Source organism: Myotis yumanensis, unplaced genomic scaffold, assembly GCF_028538775.1.
Source record: "Myotis yumanensis isolate MYYU_CA2020_CCGP unplaced genomic scaffold, mMyoYum1.0.hap1 SCAF_12, whole genome shotgun sequence".
In the NCBI taxonomy this organism is placed as follows: Eukaryota; Metazoa; Chordata; class Mammalia; order Chiroptera; family Vespertilionidae; genus Myotis; species Myotis yumanensis.
Window position 1 is genome coordinate 41,120,707 of NW_027223763.1, and position 19,459 is coordinate 41,140,165.

Sequence of the window (19,459 nt, forward strand, 5' to 3'; positions counted from 1 at the left end):
CTCAGAACATTTAGTCATATTTATTTCTCTGTTAGCTAGAAAGTAAAAAAAAAGCTACTGAGCTGGAACAAGAACTTTTTCCCCTTTATAAAATTTTCAGGTTTCATCATAAATGTTATAATAAATGTCCAAAAGTCACAGAGCTTAATCCATTGTATTTTTAGAAGTTAACAGGATAGAATCTCAACTTTCATCTGTATGTCCACTTAGGAAAAGTATCTATTTAGGCCCTCTGCCCATTTTTTAATTGGATTATTTGTCTTCCTTTTGTTAAGTGGTATGAGTTCCTTATATAGTTTGGATATTAACCTTTTATCACATGTATCATTGGCAAATATGTTCTCCGATACAGTGGGCTCTCTTTTCATTTTGTTGGTTTCTTTTCCTGTGCAGAAGCTTTTTTATTTTGATGTAGTCCCATTTATTTCTCATTTTTCTTGCCCTAGGAGATGTATTGATGAATATATTGCTATGAGAGATGTCTGAGATTTTGCTGCCTATGGTTTCTTCTAGGATTTTTATGGTTTCACAACTTAGATTTTGGTCTTTTATCCATTTTGAGTTTATTCTCGTGTATGGTGTAAGTTGGTGATCTAGTTTCATTTTTTTGCATGTATCTGTCCAATTTTCCAAACACCATAAATTGATGAAACTGTCTCTACTCCATTGTAGCTCTTGTATGGTTTTCCTTTTTACTATTTTAATTTTTAAAATATTTTTAATTTTACTGTAATCAAATTTATCAATCCTTACCTTTAAGATTGGTGCTTCTTAATTTCAATATGCTTAAAAATAATTTCTTCACCTGGCCAGCATGGCTCAGTAGTTGAGCATCGACCTATGAACCAGGTCGTGGTTCGATTCCTGGTCAGGGCACATGTCCATTTTGCAGGCTCGATCCTCAGTAGCGGGCATGCAGGAAGCAGCCCATCATGACTCTCTCTCATCACTGATGTTGCTATCTCTCTCCCTCTTCCTTCCTCTCTGAAAAAAAAATATATATATATTTCTTTTTAAATATATGTAAATTTTTAAAATAATTTCCTCATATTGAAATCATGAATCTAATTTCTTATTTTATCTTCTTACCTTTCATAGTTAAAAGGTCAACAAATTACCTAGAATTGATATTTTTGTTTACAGTGTGAGTGGGTTGTTTCCAGATAGAACATTCTCTTTTCCACTGCACTGCATTTTTGTCATCACTATTTAAATTTTTATTGATTTTTTAATAGATTCTCTTCACACCTCACTTTGTTAAATGAGAGTGTTTGTACCCTTACTATTCCTTGCTCTTCTCCTACCTACCCCTTTCATTGCCCAATATCTGTCATCTAGAGCTTTACTTTAACACCATCAACGTGGAGAGTGTTTATGTTCTGCTCCTAATCATGATTAGCTTTTCCATGTTTTGTAGGAGGTTTATTTTGAGAGCTGATAGTGAATAAACAAATTTTACATTATTATGACAATTCATCACATTATTTCTTCATCATGGAGGCAGAAAGTGCTAATAATTACTTTCTCTCACCTACATTTTAAAGGAAAATATACCAGTGCCAAGGTTAAATATAGTCTCCTTTCTTACATTTTACCAATTGCTAAAAAATAATCAAGGTTCAAATCATTTCATATCTGGAACTGAAAGGGCGAGGGCTATGCCCTCCATCTTGCCTGTATCCTCCATGTTGGGGCCACGTGCGGCCTTCTTCCCGGAAGCCCAGGCCTCTGCTGGCCACGCCCGGGATTTTAAACTAACCAATGACAATCAAGGGAAGTGCGCGCCATAGATATGACCACATCCTGTGTAACAGGACCCGGCTTGCGCCTGGCCAATCGGCAGAGCACAGTCCTTTCTCCTCCCCTTACTCCGACCCCCGCCTATATAACCGGTCTCTGGGCGGGGTTCGCTCTCTTGGCCACTTGGCTAGCCGATGTGTCGGTGAGTCTGGTGGATGGAGAGCTCAAGCTAGCTTGAAATACAGATTCTTATGCTTTTGCATCGGATTGGATGGCTCCCTGATGTGGTTTCTTGGGAATCTTGAAATCTGGGCATAACAGAACGTGACATTCTGTTAAAGGATTTTGATCTACCTAGAGTTTCTGGTTATTCTTTTTTACATTGTTAAGATTCCAAGGCTTTTTCCATTACAGCCTATATCTTGCAACTTCTCATTAACAGCATCTATTATCTGAAATAATTCCATTTTTTCCTTGAAAACATTTTTCTGTAAGCCTGCTGATCTCTGTTCTAATTTAGACCAATTTCCTCCCTTAGCCTATTGCACAACTGTCATCTTTGGATGCTATTTCATTATTCCTCCAAACCAGTTCTGTTTCTGTGTCCCTGAGAAGCAGAGAACTAACTGCAAGGTTAGATGGAACACAGCCCACACAAGATCACTCTAACTGGTGACATCAATTGCAAGTTGGAGGGGTCATGCCCAGGCTTGTTTCTCTAGAGGGACCCACAGAATGTATTGAAATCTATTATACTCATGGTCGAGATTTATTGCAGAGAAAGACTACAGACTGAAGTCAGCCAAGGAAAGCAGTACATAGAGCAGAGTCTAAGGAAGTACCCAATTCAGAGCTTCCATTGTACCCTCTCCATAGTCAGAACACTTACTCTCTCAATATTGATGTGTAACAATAACCACAGACTTTTGCCAATCAGGGAAGCTCATCAGAGCCTTGGTATTCAGAGTTTTATTGAGCCTCCATTACTTACATATGATTGTATGCCCACATGGCTAAGGAGAATCTCCAGCCCCTCAAGGTGTGACACAAAGCCCCCAGCCTGAATCACATTGTTTTTATAAGGCTGGTCCGAATTACCCAGGCAAACAAAGACACTCCTATTAGGCATGACATTCCAGGAATTTAGAGATTACCTCCCAGAAGCTAAAGCAAAGGCCTGACCTCTTATGGGGCAAGATTAAATTCTTTATTATGTACCAGAGGCCCGGTGCATGAAATTCGTGCACAGGCAGGGGACAGGGAGCGTCCCTCAGCTCGCCTGTGCCCTCTCACAATCTAGGACACTGCATGCACCAGTGACCATACTTTTCATACAGGTGAAAGGCATCTCGTTGTTGTATGGGCAGCTACATTTTTTTGCCCTGATTATAAAAAGTAGTACATAACATGATCCTTCTGAGGCAGTAGTACTATTTTCCCCATCTTACGGGTGGAAAAACTGAAGCAGAGAGAAGTTAAATAATTGGCTTTGTCACATAGTTATAAGTGTCAGAATCAGAGAATCAGGGCTGACCACAAAATGTGCAAGCCAGAGTCCAAGCATGTCATTGCTGCATCATCCTGTTTTTTCAGGGTTAGAGTAGCCTTGCCAGGTTTTAATTTTTAAATCTAAGAGACTGTTCCCAATACATAGGGTAGGGTCCCTAGGCCTGGACAGTGATCAGGGCCAATCTGCAGGGCAACCAGTGGGCGGGGCACCCACCTTGACTGGCGGCCTAGTGTCGCCCGCTTGCCAGCCCCACCCCCCGCTGCCACCCTCCCTCTGTGAGGCAACCGGCGGGTGGGTAATGGGGGGCCCCCACTGGCACCCACTTTGGCTGGCAGCCTGGCACCGCCTGCTTGCCAGCCCCGACCAGGGGCAGCACCTGCGTTGAGCATCTGCCCCCTGGTGGTCAGTGCGCATCATAGCAAGCGGTCGTTCCACTGTTCAGTCAATTTGCGTTTTAGGGTTTTATTATATAGGATTCCCACCTCTTTCTATTTCTTGGCTTTCACCCTCTTTTAATTGGAGTATAACCTCAAGTAAATGTGTATGAATATAAATTCTCACTTTAAATCTTTAGTGTTCTGAGGTTTCATAACAATACTAAGTATGGGCCTTTTTTATTTATCCTACTTTTTTCATTTATCTTATGGATCCTGTGAATGATGATTTGCCTTTAGCTCTGGAGATGTTATTTAACAATCTCCTTTCCTCTATCATGAGTGTTTTGTCTTTAGAACTCCTACTTGTTGGCTATTGGACTGATGCTCCAGTTCTGAATCCAAAGTTTCTCCAGAGCAACTTGGTGACTTCTATTCTTATAGTTCCCTTCTCTCATATTCTAGAGTGCTGTTTCCTCCTCCTCCTCTTCTCTTATAAACCTCCTAAAGCATCTGCTTTTCCTCTTCTCATCTGCTCATGACCATCTACAAAGCTCTCCATTTTTGTGGGCTATATCTTTTCTTATTCTTCTACTAGCATTTTAAATTAGTCCTGTGAGAGGAGTAAGTGAGTCTGTTCACCTTGACATCTTGAACTAGAAGCTACCCTTATGAATTTAAAAGGTATTTTAAACACAGATGGCCTTTTTTGTCAAATCATGTTACCTGTGACTACATCAATGGCATGAGATCCAGTAATGAAAGCATTCCCTGAGCCTATGTTACACAGTTTGGGACAAGAACATCTTAGGAGAAGTATACTCATAGATCCTTATGTGACACTTTTTCCTTTATCATAATGTTATCATTGTAATTCACTAGTTAATATTAACAATAGGAAGAGAGCAAAGGGGAGGCCAGACATTGTAAGCATGGTCACCTGGGAAGCTTCATCAGGGAGCTAAGGTCCACACAGCACTGCTCCTCCAAGGAGATTAACACTCCTTCCTTCCCCCCTCTGCTACTTGTTGAGAGGAGAAGGGAAAGATAGGCACATGTGCAGTAGAAATCAGGGTGACTTAGGGAAGGTGCTTGTCTGTTAGTATAGCCTGGAGAACAACAGATTGGCTGGGGGGTGGACCCCATCAGAAAAAAACGCAAAATCGCAGGCACATCCCCAGTAGGGAGTGTGCAGGAGGCAGCTGATCGATGTTTCTAACTCTCTATCCCTCCCCCTTTCTCTCTGTAAAAAATCAATAAAATATATTTTTAAAAAAGTAAAAATCATCATTCTCCCCTTTAAAGGAAGGAAGAAAAGGAAAGAAGGAAGGAAGGAAGGAAGGAAGGAAGGAAGGAAGGAAGGAAGGAAGGAAGGAAGGAAGGGAGGGAGGGAGGGAGGGAGGGAGAGAGAGAGAGAGAGAGAGAGAGAGAGAGAGAGAAAGAAAGAAAGAAAGAAAGAAAGAAAGAAAGAAAGAAAGAAAGAAAGGAAGGAAGAAAGAATGAATGAATCGCTCTAGCCGGTTTGTCTCAATGGATAGAGCATAGGCCCTCAGACTGTAAGGGTCCCAGGTGTTATGCCTAGATTTCAAGATTCCCAAGAAACCACGTCAGGGAGCCAGCCAATCTGATGCAAAAGCATAAGAATCTGTATTTCAAGCTAGCTTGAGCACCCCTCCAACAGACTCACCGACACAACGGCAAACCAAGTGGCCGAGAGACAGAACCCCGCCTAGAGACGGGTTTTAAAGGGGGGGTTGGAGTAAGGGGAGGAGAAAGGACTGTGCTCTGCCGATTGGCCAGGTGCAGGTCGATGTCTTGTTCCTGGGTGTGGCTAGCAGAGTCTTAGACTTCCGGGAAGAACCTTCTTGCCAAGCACGTGACCAAGGTAAGATGGAGGACGTAGCCCTTACCCTGGGGCAAGATGGAGGGTGTAGCCTTTACCCTGGGGCAAGGTGGAGGGCCTAGCCTTTACCCTGGGGCAAGGTGGAGGGCCTAGCCCTCGCCCTTTCACCAGGTTCAATTCCGGTTAAGGGCATGTACCTTGGTTGCAGGCTCCATACCCCTGGCCCTAGTGCCCTGGTCAAGGTGTGTGCGGGAGGCAACCAATCGATATATTTAAAAAAAAAAAAAGGAAGTTCTTTATAGTTTGCAAGGTAAATATGTTGTGGGAAGTTGGACAGACATGAGCAGAGCAAGCCAGAAGGGCCAGGTACAGAAGGTCACCAGGGTGGAAATCCCCAGGTGCCTAGGAAAGGACAATTGTAGGGTGGGACCTCATCCCCAGGGTGACTTTTCCTCCCCTAGCATATACTGGTGAGGGAGGTTTGGACCTCCAGACTTTTCCTCTCTAGAGATAACATCTATGTTCCAGGCCCAGATAACCAACAAAACCAGCCTCAGGACCAGGAGCATTAATGACCCCTGCCCTGGGGCCAGCCAATCAATCAGTGGAGAGCACAACCAAGACAGGACACACCTGGGAAACTGCCGAATATTCTATAGAGATCTTCCCCTGGGACCTTCCCTAAAATCTCAGTCCTTAAAGCCCATAGGCTGGAGGTCAAGGGAGCACACCCATGCTTTTCCCTCCGTTTCTCCTCCCCCCAAGGTATGTGACCATTAGCTTCCCCACTCCCAAGCTCCAAGGGCTCTTCCTTTACCTCTGTAACTTGTTTCCTAAGCCAATTTCTTCTAGGAATTACTTTTCCTACCTCTGTAATTTACCCAATAAATGTTCTCTTACAGCTTGGATCTTGCTCTGAATTCTTTCCTAGCCAGAATCCAAGTACCAAGAGGTTGCTAAACCCAGGTTTGGTCTGACCCACCGGTCAGACAGGGTGCCAGTCCTGCCGCCTACAACATACTGAAAACAAAATACATTATCCAAGTGCATTTTGAGAATGACTACATTCTCCAGGGCAGGTTTTGTGCAGAACTCATTAGAATCCTTCATGGGAGAAAATAAAGCTTCCATCTCTCTGACTATCTTTCTCAGATAAGGGTAAAAATAAATAAATAAATTGCCTGAATTTTCCCAGGGTTCCACCAAATAGATAAGCATGCCTTTTGGAGGTGACTGTAAACATAATAATAGAATCTAAAAAGAGATGTATAAAACAACTTCCTAGTTTTGAGTTGATTCATTTACTCTCTCAGCAAATATGCATTGAATGACAATAATATTCAATTGCAGTTTAAAGAATTAGGAAAAAAAAACATTAATTAGCCCTTGTACTTTCACACACTCAGAAGAAAGCTTCCTGTTTCAGGGGAGACCGTGCATGTACTCATACACCCACAATACAATATTGAGTAAAACAAGTGACACACCTAATACAAAGGAATGAGAAGTGGTATTTGAGTTGAACCTTAAAAAATAAGTAGGATTTCAATTGGCTAAGATAAATGAAGGGCATTCCAAAAAGAGGGAATTGTGTTCACAAAGGTTACAGATATGGAAAAGTTCTGGAAATGATGAAAAGCTTGGTTTGCCCAAAGAACAAGTTCAATATAGAGGATATGTGGCATAGGCCATGATGGAGAGGGCCTCTTATAATAGGCTAATGTGGAACTTGGTTCTGCAGGCAATAGGTAGCCTTTGAAGGTTTTCATTAACGAGGGGGGCATTATTTCAAAAAGGAATTTATAACAATAATAGTTTACTTTTTGCATTGGTATTTAGTCTTTACAAATTGCTTTTACATACATGATCCCATTTGCTCCCTGTCATAATTCTATGGTACAGGTGTTCTTACTGTTTGCGAGTAGAATAAGGTATAAACCAGACCTAGATTCCGATTCCCATTCCAATCTACATCCAATCTACTTCTATTGTAGGAAGACTGATGTGTCGAAAGTGTATACAAAATACACTTAAGTGGGATCCTGGAGGCAGTGAGGCAGCACCTGAACATCTGAGTAGGAGTTGGAATTCTGGAGGCAGTGTTTAGCAAAGTACTCAAAAACCAATAAACAGCCTTCTTCTATTCTAGAAAATTTGACTCTGCCAAGAAGGCAGCAGGAACAAGATTATGGACATGATCTCATATTTCTTTGAAATTCCCCCATGGTACTGAGCACTGTGCTAGGCACACAGTGTTGCCATATAGGTGAGTGATGTATTCATTCCCCTTAGTCAGGCACTGACACGACTAAGGACTGGGAAAACTTTAGTCCCTACAATGTTGTGAACTGTACTGAATGCTCCCAATTGCCTAGCACAGACCCAGGATCACATCACTCCAACAGTATGCAATTAGATGCCTCTCCCAACATGACAAAGATATGCTTGTTTAAATGACAACTGTAGGATCCCCCCAAGGACATGTGGGCCATGTGAAAACTGTGAGCACAGAGCTCACAGCTGTTCATTTCAACAGTCAACAGTGGACAACTGGTAAGAATCTAAACCATTTTTTATTGTGTAAGCCTTAAGTGCTGTTGTTTTTCTAATAGCTTCTCTGTTGATGATGCAAATTTGATCTTTCAAAATAAGGATTTTGCAGGGAAGATCTTTCATATATTGACAAAAAAGCCACTTGCTTTTCATTCAACTTCTCTAACATTGAAATATAAAGTGATTGAGAGGAAAATTTCCTAAGTCTTATTACCTTACAGGTTATTTTCTAGTATAGTTAAAACGATTAAACTCCACCTTTCTTTCATGGCCCCCTCCAGGTTCTGTCTTGAGTAAGTCAAGCCTCCACAAGACACCAGGGCTGACTCTCTCACATAATTCAGACCCTTCTCCCAGGTTCCTTCGGAAAGCTGATGGAAGTGACAAAGCAATGAATTAACATCTCCCACCAGAACTCCCTCAAAGAGTGGTTTTCTTTTTCTCTGTTTTCTGGTTTTTGTTTGTTTAGTGTACTTTAGCTTAGGAAATCTTGTCTTTACAAAAAGGAAATCCTAACTTTTATTGTGGAAGCCGACTATAAAAAGTTGCTAAAAGCAAAGTTGCTGCAGTTGAAGGAGACAAGGAAAGAGATAGGAAGAAATGGAGAGCCTATTGTTTACCCTCCCTCATGCCCTAAGTATTTTGCTGGACATAGAATAAAACCATTAACCTTGAAGATTTCTGAGGTACTTAGAACTTGACTCATGATCTTCAGGATGTAGGAGCATAAAAACCACCGAGTTACACCAACCTGATTGTGACTAATAGAGCAGTCTACTTGACCACTTTACTCACTCATTCTTTCCAGTTATTCACTGAATATCTATGAGGTGTCAGGCACTGTTGCAGACACCAGGGATATAGCAGTAAGCAAAAGAAACTAATTTTCTGCTTTCATGGAACTTACATGAGAGTGGGAGAAGACAATAAGGACATAAACAAATAAAAGTTATATGTTTCGTGTGATAAGAAAATGGAGATGAAAAAAAGTAAAACAGGACAAAAAATAAAAGAGGGTGGGGAGGGGTGGAGTCAGGGGAGGCCTCCCTTGTGAGGATGACTTTAATCCGGAAGTCAATAAAGTGAGATATCTCGAACATAATCTGTTTAGGTGGAAGAAACAGTGAGTGGGGAAGCAAGTGAGACCTTGGCACGGTTGAGGAGGAGCAGGGAAGCCGAGTGGCAAACACAGTGATGAAGAGTGAAGCAGCAGATGACGTCAGGAAGTCATCAGCTCCTCTGGGGAAAAGGCCAAGTCACCCTCAACTTGACTCTGTGGGGATGAGCTTTGAGTTATGGAGGAGATGTTCAATATTTATGTGTTGGAAAGAGTCAGAAAGTCCATTGTTTTGGTAAAAAGAACACACTGAAGAGTATATCTAAGTTCTTCCACAGAAAGTCTTAGGTAGCAAGTTTGGTAATCTATTTGTCTAATCAAGAGTTCAGAACGTCCCATCTCTACGGAGAGCTCTGTCTACCTCCCAAGTGACCCCGGCCTTGGGGACAAAGTGTCCCCAGTGTTTTCAGGGCCACATCTCTCACCACATCCCTAAAGTCGGTTTCTGATGTCCTTGTTGCACAGATTTCACAGTGTGGTGTGTTCCAAGGAAAAGGATGACTGGTAAAGGATGAACACTGATAACAGATTAGGTCCCTGGGGCCTAAAAATTACTTTTTGTTTTAAATCAGAAAAGAAACAAATTGTTGCAAAATCAATGGCCTCCCACTGTTAACTATGAGCTGCACAGTACTTCTCTCAACTATAGTTTTGGTCAACTATGCCACTCACTCAGCCACTTAGTGCTGTGTTAAGCATAATTTCAGAGCTAAACTGGTATAACAAAGTGAATGGATGACTTGTTTATTTGTATTTCTGGGTGCACCCATTTTTATCAGAATTTCTTAGGTGGAGCAATTTTCAAATGAGTTCTTTTTCATGCAAGACTTTATAAAATCTTACCAAATAGACCTATGTTTTGTGGTTTTTGTTGTTGTTAAGGATGCCCATGGTCCCATCTTTCCCCCTCTTGGCACCCACCATCTGCCAAGAAACATGACTAGTTTCTGGTTTTCTGATCCCCGCTGCAATTTGTGACTGAGTTTACAACAACAAAAGTCATTCTACTTGGAACTCTAAATATAACAAGTTTGTCAAACTGTTCAAGGAAAAAAATGCAATCTTTTTGCTTTTTAAAGTTTTTCTTAAAGGGACATTTCATCTTTGTTGTAATGAAGTTAATTCCAGGTCACATACCAAAAACAAAACAAAACACATAAATCTGTGCAACACAGATAATGCAGCAGCTTGGGCTGCTGGCTGCAAGAAAACAAGGAAGAGTGGGATATTTAGTAGGCCTTTTATGGGTAAAGGCAGGACATTGCACTTAAATTGCCTGACATTAAAAAGCAGGGGGAGAAAAACAACACAGGAACTTTTGCTGTCAGGGAGTTTGTGTGGTTTGGTTGCTCTTCAAAATCCTTTGTGTTCTGATATACGCAACCCAGGTGGTAGGCCTCTTCTCCTTTTTAATCTTTTCCTATCTCACAGGGAGTACCATAGTGACTCTTTAGAGAGGGGAGATCAGCAACCTTGACCTTACCATTTATACAGCTAGGTTTATGAAAAAGATACCCACTGCCAACGGTTCACAATGAAGTTCCTGCCAAATTCATTGATGACCACGACACAGAGCTATCACCCACCTGCTCCAGGTATGTTCTCTCTCACCTTTCCTCAAAACAAACATTACGCCCCACCAGCGTGGTTCAGAGGTTGAGTGTGACCTATGAACCCGGAAGTCACAGTTGGTTTCCACATCACAGGGCACATGCCCAGGTTGCCGGCTTGATCCCTAGTGTGGCACGTGGAGGAGGCAGCTGATTAATGATTATCATCATTGATGTTTCTATCTCTCTCTCCCCCTCCCTTCCTCTCTGAAATCAATAAAAATGTTTAAAAAAAAGAGAAAAAAACACTACTTGGACTAGGGTGACCAACCATCTAGGTTCACCCAGGACTGAGGGATTGAGTTTCCTAAAAGAGGGCAAGTGGGAAAATCTGGGGCAAAGTAGAGGAGTTGATCATCCTGACTTGGACCCCCCATGAAGTCTGGAGCAGTTCTTGATTGGGAGCTGTGACCACTGGGCCTTGGTGAGCTGCACTGCTTTCTTTTACCACACACAGAATAAGGACGCACTGTCCAAGCCTTTCAGGTACACCATTGGAAGTCCTCTCATTTTTCCAGCATCAGAAAACCTGACAATGTCTGCATTAACAAAATGGGGATACTAATTGTCTACTTCCTAATTCTTCTATGAGAATTAATATTAACATGTGTAAAGTACTTACAACAAAGCCTGGCACTTAGTGCCTAACGAAAGTTACCTACTGTCATAAGGATCATTAGCTTATGGATGGGGGAGAAATGATGCAGGACTTCAAATTGTAGTTGATTCTCTCCTAGTGAATCCTGCTGTATTATCTTTTCAAAAGTTAAAAAGAGAGGGAAGGAGGAAGGAAGGAGGGAGGAAGGGGAGGAGAGAGAAAGAAAAAAAGAGAGTCAGTGAAGTCAGGAAGATTTATCTACTGTCTTAAAAATTAATTCTATTCACAAGGACTGACATTTGAGCATGGCCAAAGTCCAGATAAAAAAATGTTTCTACAATGAAAATAATTGGTATGAATACACTACATTTTCTGAATAAGTTACTACCCTTATCAACATTTTTTATCATAGTTAAGAAATGCAAACAATCAGAAAATCCACCAGTAAGATAATGATTAACATAATTATGTTACACCCATACTCTGCAATTTGTTAAAATGAATAAGGTAGATTTTTATGAACTGACATGGAAAGATCTCCAAGGCATACTGTTGCAGAGCAATATATAGAGCTTAATTTCATGTATGCAAACAAACAAATCACAAAAAATGCCTCTATTATGTATGAGTACATGAATGAAGAAAACAAGTGTGAAAGGATAGACACAAGTACCTAAGGATTACCTTTGGGAACAGGAGAATGGGTTGGGGGTGGCTTGAACAAGAGACTAATTTTCTGTTCAAATTATGTGTTGCTTGAAATTTAAACAAAGAGAATATATATTCATATATTATTGGTATTTTGTAATTTTTAAAAATAGTATAATAAAACAGCTGTAGAAAAGAATTTCACCCCAAAACCAAAACTCTTTTGCCTACTTCTTGCCTACTTCTCCCTCATTCTCAACATCCCTGAAAAATAGAAAAACAAATGTGCTGTAAGTGGCAAAGTATACAGGTTACTACAGATGAGGTATATGACATATAATTCACTATCTGGTAACAAGAGTTGACCATAGTAAAGAGTCCACCTAATTACACCCAAGTACAAGTCAAAACAAACAGCCACACATGATTCCACAATAAGTTCTTAAAAAATAAAATTTGTTAGCTATTTTTAAAAAAATATATTTTTATTGATTTCAGGGAGGAAGGGAGAGGGAGAGACAGATAGAAACATCAATGATGAAAGAGAAGCACTGATGGGCTGCCTCCTGCACCTCCCACACTAGGGATCAAGCTCACAACCTGGGCATGTGCCCTGACCAGGAATTGAACTGTGACTTCCTGGTTCATAGGTTGACACTCAGACACTGAGCCACGCTGACCAGGCCATTTAAATAGTCTTTAAAATTGTTTATGGCTATGTTGACAGTATCTGGAGTTTGTTTGAAAGTCTTCTCTAATCAGGTAAGATATCCATGACATTTATTTGAAGATTCTTTAATCAAATTGTTTTCACTGAAAATAAGTATGGCTTTAAAATTATCAAAAGGTCTATACAAATAAATTGCTACTTGCTTCATCAAGTTCTTGAGGGAAAAAATATTCAGCCAACCACTTGTTGATCTGGGTCTAAAAGCAATCCATTATTGGATTCACTGATATTTTAACTATTTAATTATTAATTATTCAAAAGGAAAAATATATTTTTTAAGTATATTTTATTGATTTTTTTATAGAGAGGAAGGGAGAGGGATAGAGAGTCAGAAACATTGATGAGAGAGAAACATCGATCAGCTGCCTCCTGCACATCTCCCACCAGGGATGTGCCCACAACCCAGGTACATGCCCTCGACCGGAATCGAACCCGGGACCCTTCAGTCCGCAGGCCGACGCTCTATCCACTGAGCCAAACCAGTTTTGGCCAAAAGGAAAAATATTAATAATGGTATGTATGCTTTCAAGTTTTTAATTAGTTGACCTGCTCTAAGTACAATATTGTAATCCTTTTCAGTCAATCATTTTAGAAATAATAAAAATATAATTGAGTCTCATTACCTTGATCTTTGATTTGCGAAGGGACTAAAAAAGAAAAGGAAAGGAACACTATATGAACATCAAATAACACCCAATGGTTTTTGAAAAAATTGATTTTAGAGAGAGGAGAGTGAGAAGCACAAACCCCAACAGAGCCCACACTGGGAATCGAACCCACAAACTGGGTACGTGCCCTGACTGGGAATTGAACCTGGAACCTTTCAGTGTACAGCAAGGATGGGAAACCTTTTTGGTGCCAAGGGCCATTTGGATATTTATAACATCATTCGTGGACCACACAAAATTATCAACTTAAAAATTAGCCTGCCATATTTGGTCAAACATTTAATTAACTCACCCCTAACGCCTTGGCAGGGTCAGACCAAATGATTTGGGGGGCCTTATATGGCCTGCAGGCTGGACATTCCCCACCCTTGGCATACAGGATGATGTTCCAACCAATGGAGCTACACTGACCAGAGCACTAAACAGTTTTTAAAAACCCAGCAAAGACTTTGTGCTTCACATAGCTCTACTCAGGCACACAGAGAAAATGAAGTTACCCATGACAGAATATTACAATAATGCCACAGAAGCAATTGTCTCTGTAATAGAAAGTTAAATGTCAAGTTAAAATAACTTCAGGTCTTTTCTATTTTACAGTGGACTAATAACTTTTATTGCTATTTTTCAGGGATGTCAGTTTCTACTTTCTAAGAAATTTAATTACATTTGCTCTTCTCCAATCACCAATCCCCTTTTTGGCCCATTCCTAGATGACAAAGAAAAATATAAGTGAATCTGCAATGACTTTACCTAATTCTGAAGGAGAATACAAACTGTTCCAACCATCTCAAAGGACATGCCAGTTTACTATAGTTAAACACTTTAAAGAAGAAAGCCTGGCTCCACTGGCAATGGGATGATTGGTAATGGAACTCAGACCTGGGTGTTTTTCAGTATCCACTGCTATTGGTTATATGCTCCATGGCATTCTGTACCTTTCTTTCAAGTTATTTACCAGTTCATAGTTATATATTTATATGATAATATTGTTAACAATAGGCCCAATGCACGAAATTTGTGCATGGGTAGGGTCCCTAGACCTAGCCGGCAATCAGGGCCGATCTTTGGGGCGACTGGCGGGGCTATGGGGGGGGAGGGGCCCCCACTAGCACCTGCCTTGGCCGGCCTGGCGCTGCCCACTCACCAGCCCCTCCCCCCACCCCACTGGTCACCTCCCTTGCAGGGTGACCAGCTGGGTGATCGGGGGGTGGGGGCGATCCTGCTGGCACCTGCCCTGACTGGCCTGGGGACTGTGGGCTGGGGGCAGCTCCTGCATTGAGCGTCTGTCCCCTGGTGGTCAGTGTGCATCATAGCGACCGGTCGTTCCTCCATTCAGTCGATTTGCATATTAGGCTTTTATTATATAGGATGTTTCTCCCCAACATGACAGTAAGAGCCATGAAAACAAGAGTAAGATCCATTTTTCCCACCAATGTATTTTCCAGCACCCAGTTCTGTGAGTGCTTAGAATGTAGTTAAACGTGCAAAACATTTTTAAAGAAAAAAAATGAATAAAGGATAATTGAATTATTTTCGAAGAATACTTAGGAATGGACCAGTACCAGACACTTGGTATGTGCTATGCAATTGTAGATTTAACCAGTTAACTGCCACGCATCCAAAATGGAAACCATCCCCACATGCCATAATATTTTGAATTTATTTATTTATTTATTTATTTTATTGCTTAAAGTATTACAAAGAGTATTACATATGTCTCTTTTTTCCCCCGCCCAATATTCTGAATTTAATTTTAAAAATCAATTTGCAATGAATATTATAAAAATAAATATATTACTCACAATTCGGGTGTTCTTGAATATTTTCAGCTGAAAATTCTCGCGAAAAATGATTTTAAAGTTTGTCAGGGCTGCCACTTAGGGAAAACATTTTTTATTATAGACGCACGTGACGTGTGGGGAACGTCCGCTGCTTGCATCTAGACGCTTATGGCATACAATGGGTTAAGAAGGTCCAAACCTATAAAATTTCAATAAGATATTATGCCAAACTGACTACAATTGCTGGGACACATCTTAAATTTTCGGAGAATGACAGTTTTGCAGTTTCTTTTATGCATTTGAAATTAAGGAGGTAACATAAGGAAGATTACATGAAGGTAGAAGAAAGTAAGGAAGAGATTGGATAACTGAATAGTTAAGATTATGTATCAGCAAACATATTGCTACAAGAGACGTCTGAGATTTTGCTGCCTCTGGTTTCTTCTAGGATTCTTATGATTTCACAACTTACATTTAAGTCTTTTATCCATTCTGAGTTTATTCTTGTGTATGGTGTAAATTGGTGGTCCAGTTTCATTTTTTTACATGTATTTGTCCACTTTTCCTAACACCATTTATTGAAGAGACTGTTTTCACTCTACTGTATGTCCTTGCCTCCTTTGTCAAATATTGAGTGTAATGGCTTGGGTCAATTTCCGGGGTCTCTGTTTTGTTCCATTGAACTGTTCTAGTGCCAGTTCCAGGCTGTTTTGATTACAGTGGCTTTGTAGTATAACTTGATATCTGGTATTGTGATTCCTCCAACTTTGTTCTTCTTTCTTAAGATTGCTGCGGCTATTCAGGGTCTTTATTGGTTCCATCTAAATTTTTGGAGTATTTGTTCTAGAGCTGTGAAATATGTCATAGGTATTTTAATAGGGATTGCATTGAATCTATAGATTGCTTTGGGTAGTATGGACATTTTAATTATGTTAAATCTACCAGTCCATGAACACAGTATATTCTTCCACTTCTTTATATCTTTCTCTACTAGTATTTCTTTTTTCAAATGTCATGTAGTTTTCTGAGTACAAGTCTTTTACCTCCTTGTTTAAATTATTCCTAAGTATTTTAATTTGTTTGTTAAATGGTAAATGGGATTTTTCCCCCCTAGTTTCTCTTTATGAGAATTCATTATTGGTACATTTACACCATGGAATACTATGCAGCAGTAAAAAAAGAAGGCTCTTACCCTTTGAGACAGCCTAAAGGGACCTGGAGAGTATTATGCTAAGCAAAATAAGCCAGTCAGAGAAAGGTAAGTATCACATAATCTCACTCATATGTGGAATCTAAAGAACTAAATAAATAGAGGAACAAAATAGATCCAAAGACATAGAAGCATGGAACAGACTGATGAATCTCAGAGGGAAGGACGGGGTGGGAGGGTGAGAAGAGACTAACCAAAGAACTTGTATGCATATATGCATAACCCATGGACACAGACAATAGTGTGGTAAAGGCCTGGGGCAGGGGGTGGGTGGAGGCTAGAAAGGGTCAATGGGGAAAAAAAGAGAACATATGTGATACTTTTATCAATAAAGATTTAAAAAGAGAGAGAAAGAAAGATTATGTGCTCTCTTGAGGGGGGTTACCCTTGTTTCAAAGTCGTGATAACTTAGATGCTCACAAAAAATGGACAGGGACTATTTAAGGCAAAGATAAACCTTTTACTATAAAAGTTATATGCCTGGGGCATGACAACCCGTCATGACCCGCCCAGTTAGGAATTAATGAACAGATCACCTTGTGAGGCTATACTTTCCATATAAATCTTTTTTCGTCCACATAATGAAATTCTATGAAAGGTGTTTTCGAACAATTAATAACCTCACATTCGAGCATACCTCACTTTTCCTGTTATCTATTTTACAAAGGTCAGTTTCAACCTTTTCTGATGATCATAGAGTGACAGTCCTTTTGCATACTAAATTAACAGCATTCTATTGTATATTTTGTTTATAGTTTGCCTTTAGAGTCTGACAATTTAGAACACCAAAGGGGGGGGGGGGGGGGGAGGCATATCCCATAATCTGTTACATCAGTAACATGAAAAGAATCTCTTCTTTTTTTAACCTTTTCCCTTTACCTGGTGTGAGCATCTGAGAGAGGTCACTTGATGGCATGGTAGGGGTAAGTGAACAATTCTCAAACTTGAGCATGCATCAGAATCACACAAAAAACTTGCTAAAACACAGACTCCTGGACCAAACCCCAGAGTTTGTGATTCCATAGGTCTGGTGTGGGGCCCTGAGAATTTGTATTTCTTCTTCTTTTTTTTTTTTAATCCTCACCCCAGGATATTTTTCCATTGATTTTTAGGGAGCGTGGAAGAGAGAGGGAAAGACAGAACACTGATGTGAGAGGAACACATTGAATGGTTGCCTCCTGCACACGCCTGACCAGGTCCCTAGCCCAGGAGGAGCCTGCAACCAAGGTAGGATACCTTGATCAGAATCAAACCCGGGACCCTTTGGTCTGCAGGCTCTATCCACTGAGCCAAACCAGCTAGGGTGTGTTTCACTTTTTAATAACTAAAATTCTGGGAGTGGGGGGAGTCTGTTATTATTTTCCTCAGTAAGAATTAGTTTCATAGCTTCCCTGTCCTTCAGGGCTTTAAGCAAGTCACTTTTCTTAATAGTTATAATAGTATCTACTTTCAGTGAATTACCGTTAGGATTAAATGAGGCCCTAAATGGAAAAAAATACTTAGCACCAAAAATGATCTGTAAATGGTAACTGCTTTGTTTTTACTAACTTAACTACTCATTCGAGGAAATAAATTCCAATGGCCCTGGGACCAGTGACTGAAACTACTTAACATTTCTAGCACATTAACTAACCACAGAAATTAGCCTAAATGGTCACTTATATTCTAGGTATTTTTGCTTACTGCGGCCGGAAACTGTTTGATTTTGGAACTTTTGGCACAGAGCACCAAAACAGGGTCTCCCAAATACACAAAATTATAAAGTTATCACCTGGAGCAGGGGTCCTCAAACTATGGCCCGCGGGCCACATGAAAATACAAATATTGTATTTGTTCCCGTTTCGTTTTTTTACTTCAAAATAGGATATGTGCAGTGTGCATAGGAATTTGTTCATAGTTTTTTTTTAAACTATAGTCCGGCCCTCCAACGGTCCGAGGGACAGTGAACTGGCCCCCTGTTTAAAAAGTTTGAAGACCCCTGACCTGGAGCATTACTTAAAATACAGGTTCTTGAGCTCCACCCCAGACCAACCAAAAACAATCTCCAGGGAAGAGGCCTAGTAATCTTTTAAATAAGCTTTTCTGATCCAAGGGTTTGGGACACACTGAAGGGCTGTCACCCCAATCTTTTTGTTGTTGCTGTTAATCCTTGCCCCAGGATATTCCATTGATTTTTTTTATAGAGTGGAAAGGAGGAGAAGAGACTGAGAGAAACATAGAAAGGAGGAGGAGAGACACAGAGAAACATCGATCGCACACCGACATCATCCCGCGTGCACCGAGATGCAACCGGTAAGTTCCCTTGACCAGAACCCAACCTGGGAGGCCGATGCTCTTATCCACAGAGCATCTCAATGGTGGCTAATAGAAGCCCTAAACCTCATTCCTGTTCGTTCATTACACGCTCGGTTACTAGACAACATCACAAGTCCTATCTGCCGTAGTCATTTTGTCCTCTTGAGTGGAACTAGAGTCGCTTGGAGGGGTCAGCTGGGAGTGGGAGTCTTTTGTTGGTGGTGGTGCTTTGCACAGGTTCTAGAGCTCGGAGTTAACTCGCCCTTTCAAATTCGCTGGGCCCAGCGCCCCATCGGTGAACTGCCTGCTTCCCGCCTCTCCCCTCCTGAACTTCCTCCTGCAGCGTTTCCTCCTCTCTGGTCTCTGCCCCAGGTCTAGCTTGTTTGTCCCTTCACTCCATTCCTTGAGCAGAACATTCGGTGCCTTCCCCAGTTCTCGGCGCTTTGCTGGAACAGCCCATTTCCAGGGATTTTACAGGCTGGCCAAAACAGTTTGTTCAGAACAGAGGCGCGGGCCGAGGGCTGGCACCGCGCTAGATGGCGGAGCGTTCCCTGACGCTGCACAACCACCTTGACCTTGAGCGAGCGCCGCCGGCCCAGCTCCTTGCCGGCGGCGTCCGGGCCAGGCTCAGGCTGGACTCTGGGACCCACAGGGGGTGGGACGGGACGGGGCGGGGCGGGCGGAGACTTCACGCACGGGCGAAAACACCCCAAATCTGTCTGTAAAGCAGTGCCTTTTCCTCTTCGCGAAGCGAATCCGTGTGATTCTTGGGGGGTGGGGGA